Source organism: Zootoca vivipara, chromosome 11, assembly GCF_963506605.1.
Source record: "Zootoca vivipara chromosome 11, rZooViv1.1, whole genome shotgun sequence".
Classification (NCBI taxonomy): domain Eukaryota; kingdom Metazoa; phylum Chordata; class Lepidosauria; order Squamata; family Lacertidae; genus Zootoca; species Zootoca vivipara.
This window is the reverse complement of record NC_083286.1, coordinates 47,249,078-47,265,791: the sequence shown is the minus strand read 5'-3', so window position 1 is coordinate 47,265,791 and position 16,714 is coordinate 47,249,078.

Sequence of the window (16,714 nt, the reverse complement as noted above, 5' to 3'; positions counted from 1 at the left end):
AAACTAAACTGGAGGCTTTTCCATGCAGAGCCCCCCTACTGGCACAAATGCATATTTCACCTGTTTGAGAACTGTATACACCAGGGGTCCCCAAACTAAGGCCTGGGGGCCGGATGCGGCCCAATCGCCTTCTAAATCTGGCTCGCGGATGGTTCGGGAATCAGTGTGTTTTTACATGAGTAGAATGTGTTATTTAAAATGCATCTCTGAGTTATTTGTGGGGCCTACCTGGTGTTTTTATATGAGTAGAATGTGTCCTTTTATTTAAGAAGCATATCTGGGTTATTTGTGGGGCATAGGAATTAGTTCATATTTTTTTCCAAAATATAGTCTGGCCCCCCACAAGGTCTGAGGGACAGTGGCTGAAAAAGTTTGCTGACCCCTGGTATACACTGTTCAAGTACAGTGTTACTTGAATTCTATTCCAGGATTTGCTTGTCTCCAGCTTAGAGAACATGCAATAATGTAAGACTTTACAAAAAGTCTCAGAAATATTTCATTAAGGTATTCATGTTATATAGTTTGAATACCATGCCATAGATATATTATTTATCATTGGAAAAGAACATGTTGCACACAATTTCTTTTTCAATTTTTTCCAGGGGGAAACGGCTTTGGAAAAAACAAGGGGGGAACCTGTCCCTCCCCATTTTTCTGGCTTTTTTCCAGGCCTTCCTATCTCCAGGTGGAGGCGGTTGGTACAAAGCTTTTCCAGAAGCAGAAGTGCTTTCTGCTGGTGCAAAGCTACCATTGGAAACAGCGTAACATTGTAAATGCTGCTGGTTATCTGAGGAACTGATGGTTGAAAAGACTTTATAAATCTCTTAAATGGAGATTTATAAAGCAAATCTCTTAAATGGAGTGGTTGAAAATATAATGGAATTTTAGATTTGTTTGTTTGTTTTTTAAAAAATGAGTATGTTTCAGGAATACGGTTAATTTCTACTTTCCCCTCTTTCAAAGATTCTAAGCTGCAGTGAGGTTTTCCAGTGATTTTGAGGTCATGCAGAGATTCTAAAGCATTTGAGGTCATGCAGGATACTCTTTGGAAACACGCTGTTCCTACATCGGTGACAGTTCAGCTCCTGTCCTGAACATTTCAACCATTATAAAAAACAACCCCCCCCTCCCAGTTAGTTCTCATGCTTGCAAACCCCAGCTAAGTTTACAAAGTGAATTGGGTATTTGAAATATACTCGAGTCCTGCCCGGGAAGTTGCATTCGTAGTCCCCAAGGTCTGCTGGCCGCCTCCGTGTGCGTTGTGGCCTGGGGTGTTCCTTGGTCAGGGGTTCTGGTTCTGGCTCGTGTTCCGAGGCTGCTGGCTGTGCCGGGGCTGTCTGGTCTGGCGCCACTGAACCACTAGGTTGTGACTCTGGTTCCGGTGTCCTTCCAGCCTCGGGGCACCCCTCTGTGCCTACTGCTTCTGCTTCCCCTGCCCACCCCTCTCGCTCTACAGGCCTCACTGCCCTGCTGTCCCCTTGGGACCCCTCTGTCCCGCTCTCCTCCCGGGTTCCTCCTGGGAATCGTCGCCGTAGCTGGTCGCAGTGGCGGCGCCAACATTGGCCCCCTTCCGTTAGTACCTCGTACGACACGGGACCGGTCACCTTGGTGACTGTGGCGGGTACCCATGCTGGGCCTGCCCCAAAATTCTTTGCATACACTGGGTCCTGGGCCACAAATGTCCGGGGGTTCCTGCCTTTCCCCTCCACTACCTCATCCTGAGCTCTGTCGGGGTGAAGTCGGTCCAGTCTAGTTGCAAGGCGCCGGCCCATGAGTAGTTCAGCTGGGCTCCGGCCCGTCGTTGTGCTTGGGGTGCTGTGCTGTGCTAGAAGAAATGCGGCAAGGCGGTATTCCCAGTCCCCTTGTGTTATGCGGCGGAGGCTGTCCTTGGTGGTCCGCACCATGCGCTCCGCTTGGCCATTGGTGGCAGGGTGGAATGGTGCTGAGCGGATGTGGCGGATGGCGTTCTGCGCTGTGAAGGTCTGGAACTCCTCTGACGTGAATGCGGTTCCATTGTCCGAGACGAGGGTGTCAGGGAGCCCGTGGGTTGCAAACAGCTTACGTAGTACCCGGATGGCTGCCGCCGTAGAAATGGACGGTACCAGTGCGACCTCCAGCCATTTGGTGTAGGAATCCACCACTATGAAGAATGTTTTTCCCTGGAAGGGGCCAGCGAAGTCCACGTGCAAGCGTGACCATGGATGTCGGGCGGACTCCCAGGGCTGGACTGGGGCCCTTGGGGGATCCGGGCGGGATTCTTGGCAGGTCTGGCAGTGTTGGACCCAGGCCTCTATCTCTCTGTCAATCCCCGGCCACCACACATAACTCCTGGCAAGGGCCTTCATCCTCACTACCCCTGGGTGTGTCTCGTGTAGGGCTGTGAGGACCCTTTTGCGGAGGGGCTGGGGAACAACGACCCTGCTTCCCCATAACAGGCACCCCTTGTGGGCCGACAGTTCATGTTTGCGGTTTGTGTAGCCAGCGAATTCTGGCCCGGGGCTGCTGCTGGGCCATCCTCGCCACACCCAGTCCAGGACCCGGGAGATGACCCTATCTTTTGTGGAATGGTGCGCAACTTCTTGTGCCTGAATGGGTCGGTCGGGAAGCAGCTCCAGGGTCATAACCTCTTGCGCAGGCGCTGGGTCGGGGCCTGTTTCTGGTAGTGGTAGCCTGCTGAGTGCGTCTGCGTGGCCCATCGCCTTCCCAGGGCGGTGGATTAGTGCATACTGGTAGCCGGCAAGGAAAATTGACCACCTGAGGACACGTGGAGACAACACTTGGGGGGTCTGCTTCTCGGGGGCAAACAGGCCAAGCAACGGCTTGTGGTCAGTCACTATGGTAAAGGGCCGCCCGTACAAGAAATCATGGAATTTTTTTACGCCCTTCACGATTGCCAGACCCTCCTTGTCAATCTGTGAGTAGTTTCGTTCGGCTGCAGCAAGCGTCTGGGAGAAGTATGCCACCGGCACCTCTCTTCCATCCGGGAGTTGGTGTCCCAGGACAGCGCCGATGCCATAGGGAGAGGCGTCGCATGCCAGCACCACTGGCAGCCTCTCGTCGAAGTGTGCCAAGACCGAGTTCGAGACGAGCAAGTCCTTGACTGCCTGGAATGCGGCCCTTTGTCGTTGGCCCCACACCCAAGGGGCCCTTTTATCTAGGAGTCTGTGTAGGGGCTCCGCTACCGCTGCCTTATGGGGAAGGAAGGCATGGTAAAAGTTCAATAGTCCCAAGAATGACTGAAGTTCGGGCTTGCTCTTGGGCGCTGGGGCCTCACAAATGGCCCGTACCTTGTCACCGGTTGGATGGACCCCTTCTGCGTCCACCTTAAATCCCAGAAAGTCCACCTGCGGCACTCCCAGTAAACACTTTTCCCGCTTCACCTTGAGGCCCGCCGTCTGGAAACGGTGCAGGACGGAGCGGAGGCGGTCCTCAAATTCCTCTGGTGTGGGCCCGGCGATCAGTACATCATCGAAGAAGGGGGTGACGCCAGGAATCCCTTTAAGGAGAGAGTCCATTAGATTCTGGAATATGCCTGGTGCCACGCTAACGCCAAATTGCAGCCGCTTTACTCTGAATGCCCCTCTGTGCGTCACAATCGTCTGAGCCTCTGCTGTGGCTTCGTCCACAGGCAACTGTTGATACGCTTGGGCCAAGTCCAGTTTGCCAAAGATTTTTGACCCAGCCAGGGTGGCAAGGACATGGCTGACCACTGGCACTGGGTATGCATGGGCCGTGAGAGCCTTGTTTATGGTGCATTTGTAGTCTGCACAGATGCGGACCGAACCGTTAGGCTTGACGGGTGTGACAATTGGAGTTTCCCAGGGGGCGTTGGGCACCGGCTCCAGCACTCCTTGCTCCACGAGCCGGTCCAATTCCTCGTCTATGCGGGGTTTCAGGGCGAACGGGACCCGGCGGGCCTTGTGCCTGATGGGTCGTACAGCGGGGTCTAGCTGTAGGGCAATGGGGGGTCCTGTATATCGTCCCAATGCCCCATCGAAAACCCCTGGAAACTCTTTGCATATGGCGTCCACGTCCACTTGTAAGCTAGTGCGGTTCACCCCGGTAACGGCTAGCCCCAGAGGTCCAAACCATGCCAGTCCCAGTAAGCTAACGTAGGGGCCCTTAACTACCAGCAAGTCCAATTGTTGCTTTCGCCCTCGATATTGCACCCTGAAGGTCCCCACCCCCATTGTAGGGACCTTACGTTTCTGGAAGTCCCGGAGGGTGAATGGGGCCGGCCTTAGTTTGGGACCCCCATTAGGGCACAGTTCCCTTAATGTTCGGGCCGAGATTATGGATAGAGTTGAACCCGTGTCCAGCTCCATGCGGCATGGGGCTCCCTCTATCTGTACCTCTATATAAATTTTCTCTGTGCTGGGATGGGGCAACTGGAATACCTGGTAGTCCGTGATCTCCGTCGAGTTGCCTTGGTGCATGGTGCCGTGTGACCTGGGGCTCCTGGGTCGGTCATCTGATGCTTGTCGACGGGTGAGTCGAGCCCGACACACCCGGGCGATGTGTCCCAATTTTCTGCACTGCCTGCACTCTGCGTTGCGGAAACGACAGGTCCTCCTCTCGTGGTTCTCCCCGCAGCTTGCACAGTTCCCTCCTTCTCGTCGAGGCTGCTGTGGTGTGTGTGCTGCTTGAGTGCGCCGCTGTACTCGGTGTACTTCCTCCCTGTCAGATTCGGATTCGTCGGTGAGGTCTTCGTGGTAGACCCTCGGTTGGGATGGCGGGGCCGGTCGTGCCTCTTGCGTTGACCTCTCGGCGGCTTCGGTTGCCAGGGCTTCCTCCAGAGCAATCTGGAACGTGAGGTCTTTTTTGGCGTAGAGGCGTCGTTGCAACATCTCGTCCCTCAGGCCACCGACGAGGCGGTCACGAAGCATGTTCTCCAACTCTGAGAAGTTGCATAACCGGGCGGCTTGGCGGAGGGAGGTCACAAACCCAGTTATGGTTTCCCCTGGGGCTTGCCGCTTTGCGTAGAAGGCATTTCGGCAAGCTACCACCGAGGGCTGTGGTGAGAAGTGCTCCTTCAGCCGTTCCATTATTGTTTTGTAAGAGACGGTAGTGACATCTCTAGGTGCAAGGAGAGCCCGGGCGATTTCAAACGTCTCCTCTCCACAGACGCTGAAGAATGTCGCCCTCTTCATGGCATCGTTGGTGACTTCTTTCGCTTGCAGGAGGAAGTTGAAACGGGCGGCGTACCCTTCCCAGTCTCCTGATGCTGGTTTGAATGGCGAGAAGCTGCTGTCGGTTGCCATTCTGGGTTCCTTGGGTCCTGGAGCTGAAGCCTGGATGCACGGTGCGATGCAGCGGTGCAGCAGGTGGCGGTGCTGCGGTGCAGTGCGTGGTGGCGGTCAGCTCAGCAGGATCCCACCTTCGTCGCCAGTGAAATATACTCGGAGTCGAGAGTGAATTTCATGCTCTTTATTCAGCTCATAGTCATCAAGGAGGAGAAGAGAAGACGAATGGCTCTTTTCCCAAAACCATCTGCTTATATACATTATTTACACAATGGGCCTTGCGTGATTGGCTACTTCAGGGCTACACCTGTGGGCCAATTATATTGTGGATTGACTTCTGCCTGCAGCCTGATTGGCTGCTCCTACAGGCCAATCAGGTAGCAGATTCACTTCTGCCAGCCGCCTGATTGGCTGCTCCAGCAGGCCAATCAGGTTGCGGATTCACTTCCACCTGGAGTTGGATTGGGTAGCTCCCGCTGATTCTGAATCCTATTGTTCTAGGATTCAGCTCAGTACATAACAGTATTACAAGCAAATGTAAATTGTAAGACACTACCCGTGCCCATTCCAGACAGCCAGTATTTTGTGGAAGGGATTCAAGCACACAAACGCAAACTTTAGGTTTGTGCAGTTTAGGTGGATTAAAGCACTCTGCTGCTGTTTGCACAAGAGAGCCACTTTTTAAAAAAGAAAAGAAAACTTTTTAAAGGACCCTTTTTTCAGCCAGAGCGCTGTACTGTAATCTTTCCTGGGCAGCCTGCCAAGAGCCACATGGACACTTGTGCACAACTTTCCATCCTCCATCCAGACATTTCAAGGGTATATTCTAGCCAGACAAAAATGCTCTGGGTGCAAAGCAGGGAGACTGAGAGGTGTGGTCTGGGTAGAGGGGGCACAGCCTGGGTGGGGGGCTCAAAGGGATGGACAGAATGTGGCAGCTAGAGAGGTGACTGGAAGTGGCCGTCGAGACCATATAACACGGGTCCCGGGAGACCTGCATTGGCTCCCAGTATGTTTCCGAGCACAATTCAAAGTGTTGGTGCTGACCTTTAAAGCCCTAAACGGCCTCGGCCCAGTATACCTGAAGGAGTGTCTCCACCCCCATCATCCAGCCCGGACACTGAGGTCCAGGGCCAAGGGCCTTCTGGCAGTTCCCTCATTGCGAGAAGTGAGGTTACAGAGAACCAGGCAGAGGGTCTTCTTGGTGGTGGCTCCTGCCCTGTGGAATGCCCTCCCATCAAGGCAATAAGTAACTATCTTACTTTTAAAAGACACCTGAAGGCAGCCCTGTTTAGGGAAGTTTTTAATGTTTAATGCTGTGTTGTGTTTTTAATATTCGGTTGAGAGCTGCCCAGAGTGGCTGGGGAAATAAATAAATTTATTATTGTTATTGTTATTGTTATTGTTATTGTTATTGTTAGGGGGGTAGATGCATCTATACATATACGGTATGTATAGCAGATATGTAAATTTTATACAATTCTGTGCAATAGGACTGTGTCCCAAAGTCCTTCAAGCACCAAACAAACACTCCTGAGATATTTCAAAATGTTCAAGTCTCAAGTCCCCCACACGTCCCAAGAAGGTATGCAGATGAAGAGCCCCTGGTGTCTAGGGCAGAGAAAGAGCAGACCTCTATTAAATAGGAACCCCCAGTTTTGGGATTCTCCTACCAACTGATGCCAAAGTTCTGTACACATTTGGTACCATTTGGTACCATGAGCCTTACGTTTCATGCAGCCCCCCAAGCTGAGTAATTGAAACATCAAACCAGGGTTTGCAGTTAACACCCCCAAATCCAACATTGTCTGATTCACTTCAAACCGGTGTCAAAATTTTGCACTCGTTTTGTGCTGCGAACCCTGTATTTTGCACTGCCCCCCAAACTGAGTCATTGATACACAAAGCGGGGGTCACACAGGTACCGAAGCCCCAAACCCAACATTGCCCGATTTGTTTCTATTTAATAATGCTAAAGAGGAGCCAGGAAGTTAGTCGCTGCCTGCCTCTAGCTTCTCCAGTTACTGCTTGAGCGTACAAGGAGAGTCCTTGTCGCTGACGATGGACTCATTCAGCAGCCTGAGGTTTTGTAAACACAAACCAGCTCCCTGACATGGGTGAAGTCACGTAGAAGAGGGACACTTTCCTGAACCTTGGGTCATGCCCAGGGCTCTCTCCAGAGGAAGCCTGTTGAAACCAGAGGGAACAGCGCACAACACGCGGAGGCGGGAACCTGAGCCAGTGGCAGTGGGGAAAGAGCTGCTTCAGTCTGTTCCCTAAGAGCCCAGGACAAACACAAACAAGGAGCATGAAACAAGACCGTGTGCTTGTCACATATTTAGCTGCAGCATTGACACATGTGATCGATGCATGGCTAAAATCTGAACCCATTGGACCTTCCCTTCCGAAAGCTCATAGCACCAAATGCAGGGCAAGGGGAGGGTGCTGATAATTGTTGAAATCGCAGGGAGGGGGATTTAAACATCTCTCCCCCTCTTATGGACTTGAAGAAAACCCCTCTTCTGAAGATGATGCCAATGGGGCATTTCCTCCCCATGCAAATAGCAACAGGGGAGGGGGGGGATTTTGTCAGGACAGCAGAGGAAAGAGTTAAATTTTTCCCCTTTGCTTGTTGTCCACTGTTGGAAGCAGGATACTGGATCAGATGGAACTATGGTTTGATCAAGCAAGGCTCTTACTTTGTTATATGAATATTACAAGCAGGGCCAGCCCAAACATGAGGTGGCTGCTTCATGCAATAAATGCTTGGGGGAGGGGAGAGAGAGACTATGGTGTAGCACTGTTTGAGGACACAGCTATGTGCCCTAAGGAGAAAAACGCATTGGCTCTGGTCTTGACTACAATTAAATAGGGTCAACTTGAGAGCAAAATCAAGGCAAGCAGTCACTCAGGGGAGCAATATTGTTAAGGATGGCAACAAAGCAATAAATAATCTTTTAGCAGGCATCCTCCAGGGCACTGAAAAGGGAATCTGGGTTGCATCACTTTGATTGTGCTGCACTTACCAGAGTAGCAAAATGTCCACAACTAGCCCCAGGATTAAGATTACATTCCTGCACACATTCACTTGAGGTAGATTCCACAGAACTCAGTGGCACTTACGTCCAAATAAACATGTATCCACCTTGGTAGAGCATGAGACTCTTAATCTCTGGGTTACGGGTTCAAGTCCCATGTTGGGCAAAGGATTCCTCCTTTGCAGGGGGTTGGACTAGATGATTCTTGTGGCCCCTTCCAACTCTACAATTCTATGATTCTATGTATAAGGTCAGGCTGAACATGTGCTAAAATCATTACAAATAGTAAGCCATGCAAGAATTAACCCTCTTACTTACATTATATATATATATATATATATATATATATATATATAAGGTGCAGCATTTTTAGCTCTCAACGTCGGCATTTTCCAAGACAAAGCTAGAATTTCCAAAAAGTAGCTTTCTAAATAAATTAAAAGGAGAGTGAAAGCAGGGAGAGATGTGTCTTGGATTTCAATGAAAAAAAGTCGGCTGTTGCTTAGAAGCTCTCTGAACCCAAAGTGAAAGGCTCACCCTCTGAACCATTCGGCTTACAAGAACGGGAATTTTCCATCACTGTGCTGATAGAAAGCTACATAGCTATCCCTATCCTGCAGTCCAGTGTTTCCAAAAGGGAGTGCTACCACCCCCTGAGTGGGGCAGTTGTATTACCTAGGAGGACGCTAAGATGCAGGGGGCAGCGGGGGGGGGGCACTGGAGGTGTAAATGACTAACAGATTTTGAAAAGCTTGTATCACTGGCTCAAGTTAATCAGTTTTATTGAATTAATTAAGCTCAATAGTTTTAATTGGATTTTGAATAAATGTGCAATTTATTGTTACAGTGTTTAATTTTTGTGTGTTATTGTCTTCCTTAGTGGGCCATGCAAACCACTTTTCTGAATGTTAATAATAATAATAATAATAATAATAATAATAATAATAATAATAATAATAATTTATTTGTTTATACCCCACCCATCTGGCTGGGTTTTTAATGGGGCAGGGTAGCAGGCACTGGGGATGAGTTCATAGAGTCAAGTTCAATATTTCCAAAGAGGAATTAACTCCAGTTCACCCCTTTTACAAAATAAACTTCGGTTCACATTTTGTTCACAGTTCTGTTCAAGTTCATCCAAACCATCCTCAGTGTTTCTTTTTCAGCATTCAGAGCGTGACCGGCTGCTGTGAAGTCTAAAATATATTTAAGAAGGCTAACGAAACAGCAACACACATATATGGAGCAAGAAACATGTTATGAGTTCAGTGGTCTGCGTTTGCCTGAGCTTGAGTCTGGACTAAGGATTCTGAGCTCCTGTGTTCTGATTCGATACATGATGTCCAATCACAAAACATTTCAGGACATTTGGGCCTCTGCCATAGGCCCTTGAACTCTGAGTCATGATTCGCAGCTTGGAAGTTTAGACAGCCAATCGTGTTGTGGGTAGGAGTGGCCCAGGCCTTCAGGAATGTATATAGGCAGTTGCTTTGCCCCCGTTTCCCAGTTACGTAGTTCAAAAAAGGTTCTTGCTGTTATCGCTGTGTCTTGCCTCGTGGGAACCCACCTACACTTCAAAACGCATGTAAGAGAATGAACTTAGAAAGTGAATCAGAAACCATTCGAAGTCATACCATCAGATGAACTCAATTCGCATTCAGTTCACCCGGAAGTTATGGAAATCACTTTCAAGTGTAGCTCAGAGCTTTTTGAACTAATTTTGTGAATTTTGTTAAATCAAAGTAGTTCATTCCAAACACGGACAGCACCTCTCCAGGGACTCGGGGAGGCATTTTCCTTCTGCATCAGATGCCACTTGATCCTTTTGTAAAACTAGAGCTACCAGGAATGTCCCTTGGGGAATTCTGCATGCCAAGCAATTGCTCTACCCGCCCTTCCTCTCCTTTTGGTCAGGCCCCGTTGTCAAGCTTTAGACTGTAAGTTCCTTGGAACAGGGACTTGTCCTTTTTTGGGTTACACGCTGCAAAACGCCATGTGCACAGATGGTGCTACATCCATCATCACCATCATAATCCAGCCATCTGTGAACAGGCAGAACATCTCAAACTCACAGCGAATAGCAGATCCAGCCTTTTTAGGTTGGCAAGAACCTGCTTCAGGAACCATTATTGCTGTGTACTGGGAAAGGATTCCTTTTTGCTTGCTGAAGCAATCGCTTCTGCTTTTATTCAGGTTTTCTTTTCATGACTCTGGTCGTTTTCTTACCTTGCCCCATTGCAAAATGTTTACATAGGTCAGCGAACTTACACCATCCCTGCGGCTTTTGAAGCAAAAACATGTTTCTTTTGATGTTCCCTTACAGGGAGACACATTTTATTTACTGATCCTGTGCCGCCACCATCTCCTTGTGTTTTAGGTTATGTTTCCTTCTGGAAAGTGTGTTTCAAAAAGCCTGCCACTCAGAGTGAGCTTCCCGGGGTGTGAATGAGCATGTGGCATATTCTGAATTCCTTTCCCATCTTGGATGACACTCATAAGTATCTCTGGAGAGAGACGAGGCTTCTTTTAAATCAAACTCTGACCTGCTTTACTAAGGGTCGCTTCAACCATTAAACGCAGTTTCCAACACAGAAGGCATTTCCTTGTGGGGTGTAGTGAGCAGAGTGTCATACGAGACTTGGATTTGAAATCTCCTGGGGGACTGTGCACTAATCACAGTGATGTGTTTGGGGCATTAAACTGTATGCCAGACCCCACTAATCCCTGGATCCAGCAAGTGTTAAAATATAAGGCAGGCTAGCTTCCTGATGAGGTAATAGCCTGGGTGATGAGCCATTAAGGGGAACAAAGGAAAGAGGTTCTGTGTGATATTGCGGTGGGGTCACTCCCGCAACTCACGGATAATTAAAAGGACAAAGCCTGTGTTTAGAGTTGAGTTGTAGTTCTTTATGCTAAATTTTGTGGAGGTTTATAATATAAAATACATTTTTTATCCAAACTAAAGCATTAATCTAAATAAATTAAAGTATAGAGAGAATTGGGGAGAAAAAAGAGAGAGGGAGGGAGGGAGAAAGAGAAAGAATAGGAAGTAGAAAATATATTAAGAGAGGGGGGAGGGAGGGAGGGAGGGAGAGAAATAATAAGAAGTAGAAAATAGAGAGAGAGAAATACAGTTAAGAAAATAAAGAACTTCCAGTGTCTGCCCACTATATATAAACAATATTCACTTAATCCAATCCAACGCCCAGCAACACCACTTTCTATAAACAAACATTATCTTCAATCTTCAAATCCAAACATCATTATTTCTTTTTCTTTTTCATGCAGAAAGTCTATGAGAGGTTTTCAGTCTTTAGTCAATGTTAACAATGACTTTTCTTTGATTATGCATGTCAATGTCTCTGTCTCAGCTAAATCCGTTAATTTTAAAAAACCACTCTTCCATTGTTGGTAATGACGAGTCATTTCCATCTTTGTGTATATAGAAGTCTTAGCGCTGCAATTATATATTGAAGCAAAGTTCCATACAGTGGTGCCTCGCAAGACGAATTTAATTCGTTCCACAGGTCTTTTCTTATAACGAAAAATTTGTCTAGCGAATCCCATAGGAATGCATTGAATTTTTTTGAATTTTTTTTTGCCCATAGGAACGCATTAATTGAATTTCAATGCATTCCTATGGGAAACCGCGATTCGCTAGACGAATTTTTCGTAAAACGCATTCGTCTAGCGAGGCAACCTCCGCTAGAAAAAACCTTTCGTTAAGTGGAAATTTCGTTAAGCAGGGCATTCGTTAAGCGAGGCACCACTGTAGTCCTTTTCTAGCTGTTGAGTTGTAGTGATCTGACCTGGAAGGAAAGCAGAGAGCTGGAGAGAGAGTGAGAGAGAGCAATGTTTGAGAGTTACCGCTAACTTGAATCCAAGGCTGTGCCTATGGGAGAAGCAAATGCCTATTGGGGTGATTATGCTGTAAACCCCAACATCATAGGCTCAGGTTGTATATATGTGTAAATAAACCATATCATAAAAACACCACGGACTCCGCTGTGCTTCATTTCCGAACCCCTGGAATCTCTCACTTCCCCGAGGTTGACATGGTGTGCAATACCTGTTTCTTAGGCTCATCAGCCTACCTCACAGGGTTGTTGGGAAGATAAATAAGCCATTCCTTCTCCCCAGATTACCCTCAGAACTTGAGATGGGTATTTTATGAATCTCCAACAGCACTCTCACAAAACTTTTATTCTGAAGTGGAAGTCATTCTGACAGTTAAGTGTTTCATTCTGACAGTTAAGCATTTATTTTTTATTCTAGTTTAATTTTAAAATAATATTATGTAGTGACAATATGTAGCAAAAGCCATTGTGGCCATTATGGCCACCCAGTGGGAAGCTGCAAATAATTATGATTTCTGAATAAGTGTAGAGGCAGCAAAATAGATGTGATCTACATTTTTTTTCATGAGTTATTTTTTAAAAGGCTGAGCAAAAAGTTTTCATCCCCCCCCCAAAAAAAACACCACATTTCCAGCAACTGGCTCCTTTTCCCTACTGATTTTTTTCCAGCAGCCCTGTGGAAAAGTCTGCTTATTTCAATTGCCCTCACTTGCCCTCTCTCAGCTGCCTTCACTTGCTCTGACTATGTAACACACATCCCAACTTCCAAACAATCCTGGGATCTGTAGTTTACCCCCTCGCAGTTTAATTTCCAGAATCTCCAGTTGAGGTTGGGAATGTCTGAAAGCCTGGAGCGCTGCTGCCAGTCAGTGTTCAGGGTACTGAGCTAGACAAGTCAATGGTCTGCATAAGGCAGCTCCCTATGTTCCCATGTGATACATGCTTTTTGTTTTAAGCTTTCTGGGTGCTCTTACTTTTTCTTGGCTCGGTCCCATAATCCTGCATGGAGAACCTGCTTACCTGAAAAGCAAGCCTGCACATATATTTATATATATACTGTACACAACACAGCAACAGGTAAATTATTACTTCTGCTCTTGTACCACCTAAGAGCTGGGGATTTTCCACTACAGTGTCATAGCTTAGGGAAATTTTTCAAAGGGCAGCAGAATCTCAAGCTATCTGATTCTAGTGCTGATAATAGTGGCACTTGATTTGCTTGACTAAGGAAGCTGTTGGCAAAAAACGTTACAACTGGCCATTTGCTTCTCTCCGCACGCATACTTTGGCTCGATTTCAACCAACAGAAGCTTTTTCCAGACGTGTTCAGAATAATCCGACAAGCTATTGCCTGGCCAAATACAGAAGCGATGAGAGCAGTTTTATTTTTTAACATTGAGAGAGCAGGATGCCAAAATGTAGCCTGATAGCCTATCTAAATAAAGTACTGCGGACCAGTTTTAGTGATGAAAGTTATATCCTGCTTTAGAAGAAAGATGCATTTTGTTCAGTATTTGGGTGCCTCCTGACTGTCAATATTTTCCAGGAGGGATCCAGGCATGTACTAGAATTTTAGGTTTGGTCAAGTAAAGCAGATTAAAAGGCTTTGTTTCCCTAGCGCAACAAATTCATTTCTCTCTCTGTCTCTCTTTTTATAAAGGACTTTTTGCAGGACAATATCATCACACGTTCACAAATCATCATGAATGAACAACCAGAACAGCTGGAGGTGCCCATAGCCTAACCACTACATAAATTTTGTGCAAGGAAATCAGGATTGCTGCTGAATAAAGAGGTTATCTGGAAGAGCCCTTTCCCTATGCTCTCCCCAGCCAGCTGATTAAATTAAATCCCATGGAGTTTGGTGGCCGTTTTGCATTTCTAACCCTGTGCTAGATTAGGGGCAGATTATTATCTGTATCAAGATCCTATTTACCACCAATTCAATGTTCAGATATGAATGTTAACATTATGGCTCAGCATAAGCTGAAAAAGATGATTTACAGTACTTGGTATCTATATAAAAACTCTTTTAAAACACACGCACACACAACTAGGTCACAGAAAGGGCTTCTTGGATTAAATAACTGAAATCTATTCCTGAATTATTATTTTAAATGTTAGCTTTTATGAGTCTTGGCTTTGCCCATTTTATTCCTATAAGGTTGTTCAAGCAGTTGGATGAGAGAGAAAAAGAGGGAGGAAGAATTATATATGAAATTAACAATTGCACAGAAGCCCAGGGCTTGTGTACTGTACCTTTGACAACTGTATGGAAGTGGGCATTTAATCAGGTTCAGCTTGTCGTACAAAGGTGGGTTAAGTGCTAGGCTGAACTCCGAAATAAACTTACCTAGAAGTATTGTCCCCCGGAAGTCCAGGGCCAGTCCTACCATTGGGTAGAGTGAGACTGCCACTTCCGGTAGTGGATGCTGGGGGTAGGGGCTCAGCAGCATCCTCAGCCATTACTGCTTCTGAGCCCACCTGCACACCTTGCACTTCCCATCCTCTCAAGCTGGTACCCCAGCAGCAGAAATGTATGTGTCATCTTCACCACCTGCAATATCTGGAAATGTTACAAGGCAAGGGAGGGAGGGAGGTGAAAGACAGGACAGCACAGGAAATGGGCAGGTGGAGTCATCTGCTGAGGAGACATGCCTGCTTTTTCTCCCACTTCCATGGGAGCAGAGAACTTGGGATGCTAGAGAAATTTGATCCCATTTAAAGGTGTACCTACCTAATTCAACTAAGTGGGACACAGGTGGTGCTGTGGGTTAAACCACAGAGCCTAGGGTTTGCTGATCAGAAGGTCGGCGTTCGAATCCCCGCGATGGGGTGAGCTCCCATTGCTCGGTCCCAGCTCCTGCCAACCTAGCAGTTCGAAAGCACATCAAAGTGCAAGTAGATAAATAGGTACCGCTACAGCAGGAAGGTAAACGGTCTTTCCATGTGCTGCTCTGGTTCGCCAGAAGTGGCTTTGTCATGCTGGCCACATGACCTGGAAGCTGTACGCCGGCTCCCTCGGCCAATAACACGAGATGAGCACCGCAACCCCAGAGTTGGTCACAACTGGACCTAATGATCAGGGGTTCCTTTACCTTTACCTAATTCACACTTACTGAAATAATACACAGATTAAAGCACAGGCCATCCTTCAAAATGCAAAGTTCTCCAAATGCAGTTCTCCTGCAGGGCTGGGCGATATCTGGTTTTCAACATCGCAATATATCACCAGTTAAACATTGTTATATATACTGATATACCTCCAGCCAAGAAATACATAGGAAAATGCACCTACGTGTGTTAAACTAGGGGAGATTGCCTTGCAAAAATGCATGCGCCCCAACGTGCTCAGACCCACAAGCATGACATGCTGTAAATGTTCATCATTCCGCACTGATATTTTTGAGAGGGAGAAACCACGGTGGAAAAGTCAGTTTGATCATTTAGCCAAGGTTCTTCATTAGGAGTGAGGGTCGTGCATAGATATCAGGAGGGTAAGCAGAGCTGTCAATCAACAAAACTCACCTATACATCAAAAAGGGGGGGAGGGGCAACAATCACATTTTTCCATTTATCAAAATCCTGGCTGGCCGTCAGTCTTCACAGCTGTCACTCTGTTCCACTTTGCCAGGCGAAACTCCTGCCTGGGAATTGAGCAAGTCACCTTGATCTAGCCGTGCCTTTGACATTGGGAGGGTCTTCAGTTGGTTCACCTGCACTTCAAACTACCCCATTGTGATGTACAGGTCTTCAAAGCATAGATCTCTTGATATACCCTTGGTTCTGCTTTATCCATGGCTCTCATGGTTGATTACTGGGAACTTCTGGGGATAATGTTTCTCAGGCTTTACACATCAGTATACCTGGCTCTGCAGCCAAGCTCAAGTACTGTGCTTGTGAACCTCTGTTCCTTTCCTACCTACTCCAAGCTCTGTGCCCATTCTGCAATAGTTACAGAGCTGGTATCAGCACCCTGGGCAAGGCCCATTGCTGATGTCTGCCTGCTCTGACTACTCTTTAAGTCTAGCCACCATTTAAATTTCCCACCTTAGTGTTACTCCAAGTCAGAGTGAGAAATTAAACTGGCAGCTAGAGCCTACTTAGGAAAGTTGCTGGCCACCACCAGGCCTCACTGACAGAGGAGGAGGAGGTTGGGCCTTGGTCAGAGGGCCATTTGTCCAGCGACCTGAGTATTTTCTTCTCTAGAAGATGGGATGAAAAGACACTACCCCTTTCATCCCACATTACAGAGAGGAAGAGGAAGAGGGAAATATTACACTGGGTTTTTTTAGCACTGCAGCATGAAAGAGCAGGAGGGTGTGGAATGGCAATGAGGGCCATTCCTGGTCAAAGCCTAAGGCATGGGAAAGAGACCATAGGAGAAAACGTGGCTGGGGAGAAGTTTCCTGAGTTAAGAAGAAGGCTAAAGGATGAGATTGCAGTCAAAACCAACCATCTGTATTCTTGCTTGTTAGTATGTTTAGGAGCCGATGAGCACAGAGCTGTACTGTATTGCTGATAAGCAAAGACTTAGACCATAGAACTGTAATTGGTAGAGAGGCCTCTGTGTGAT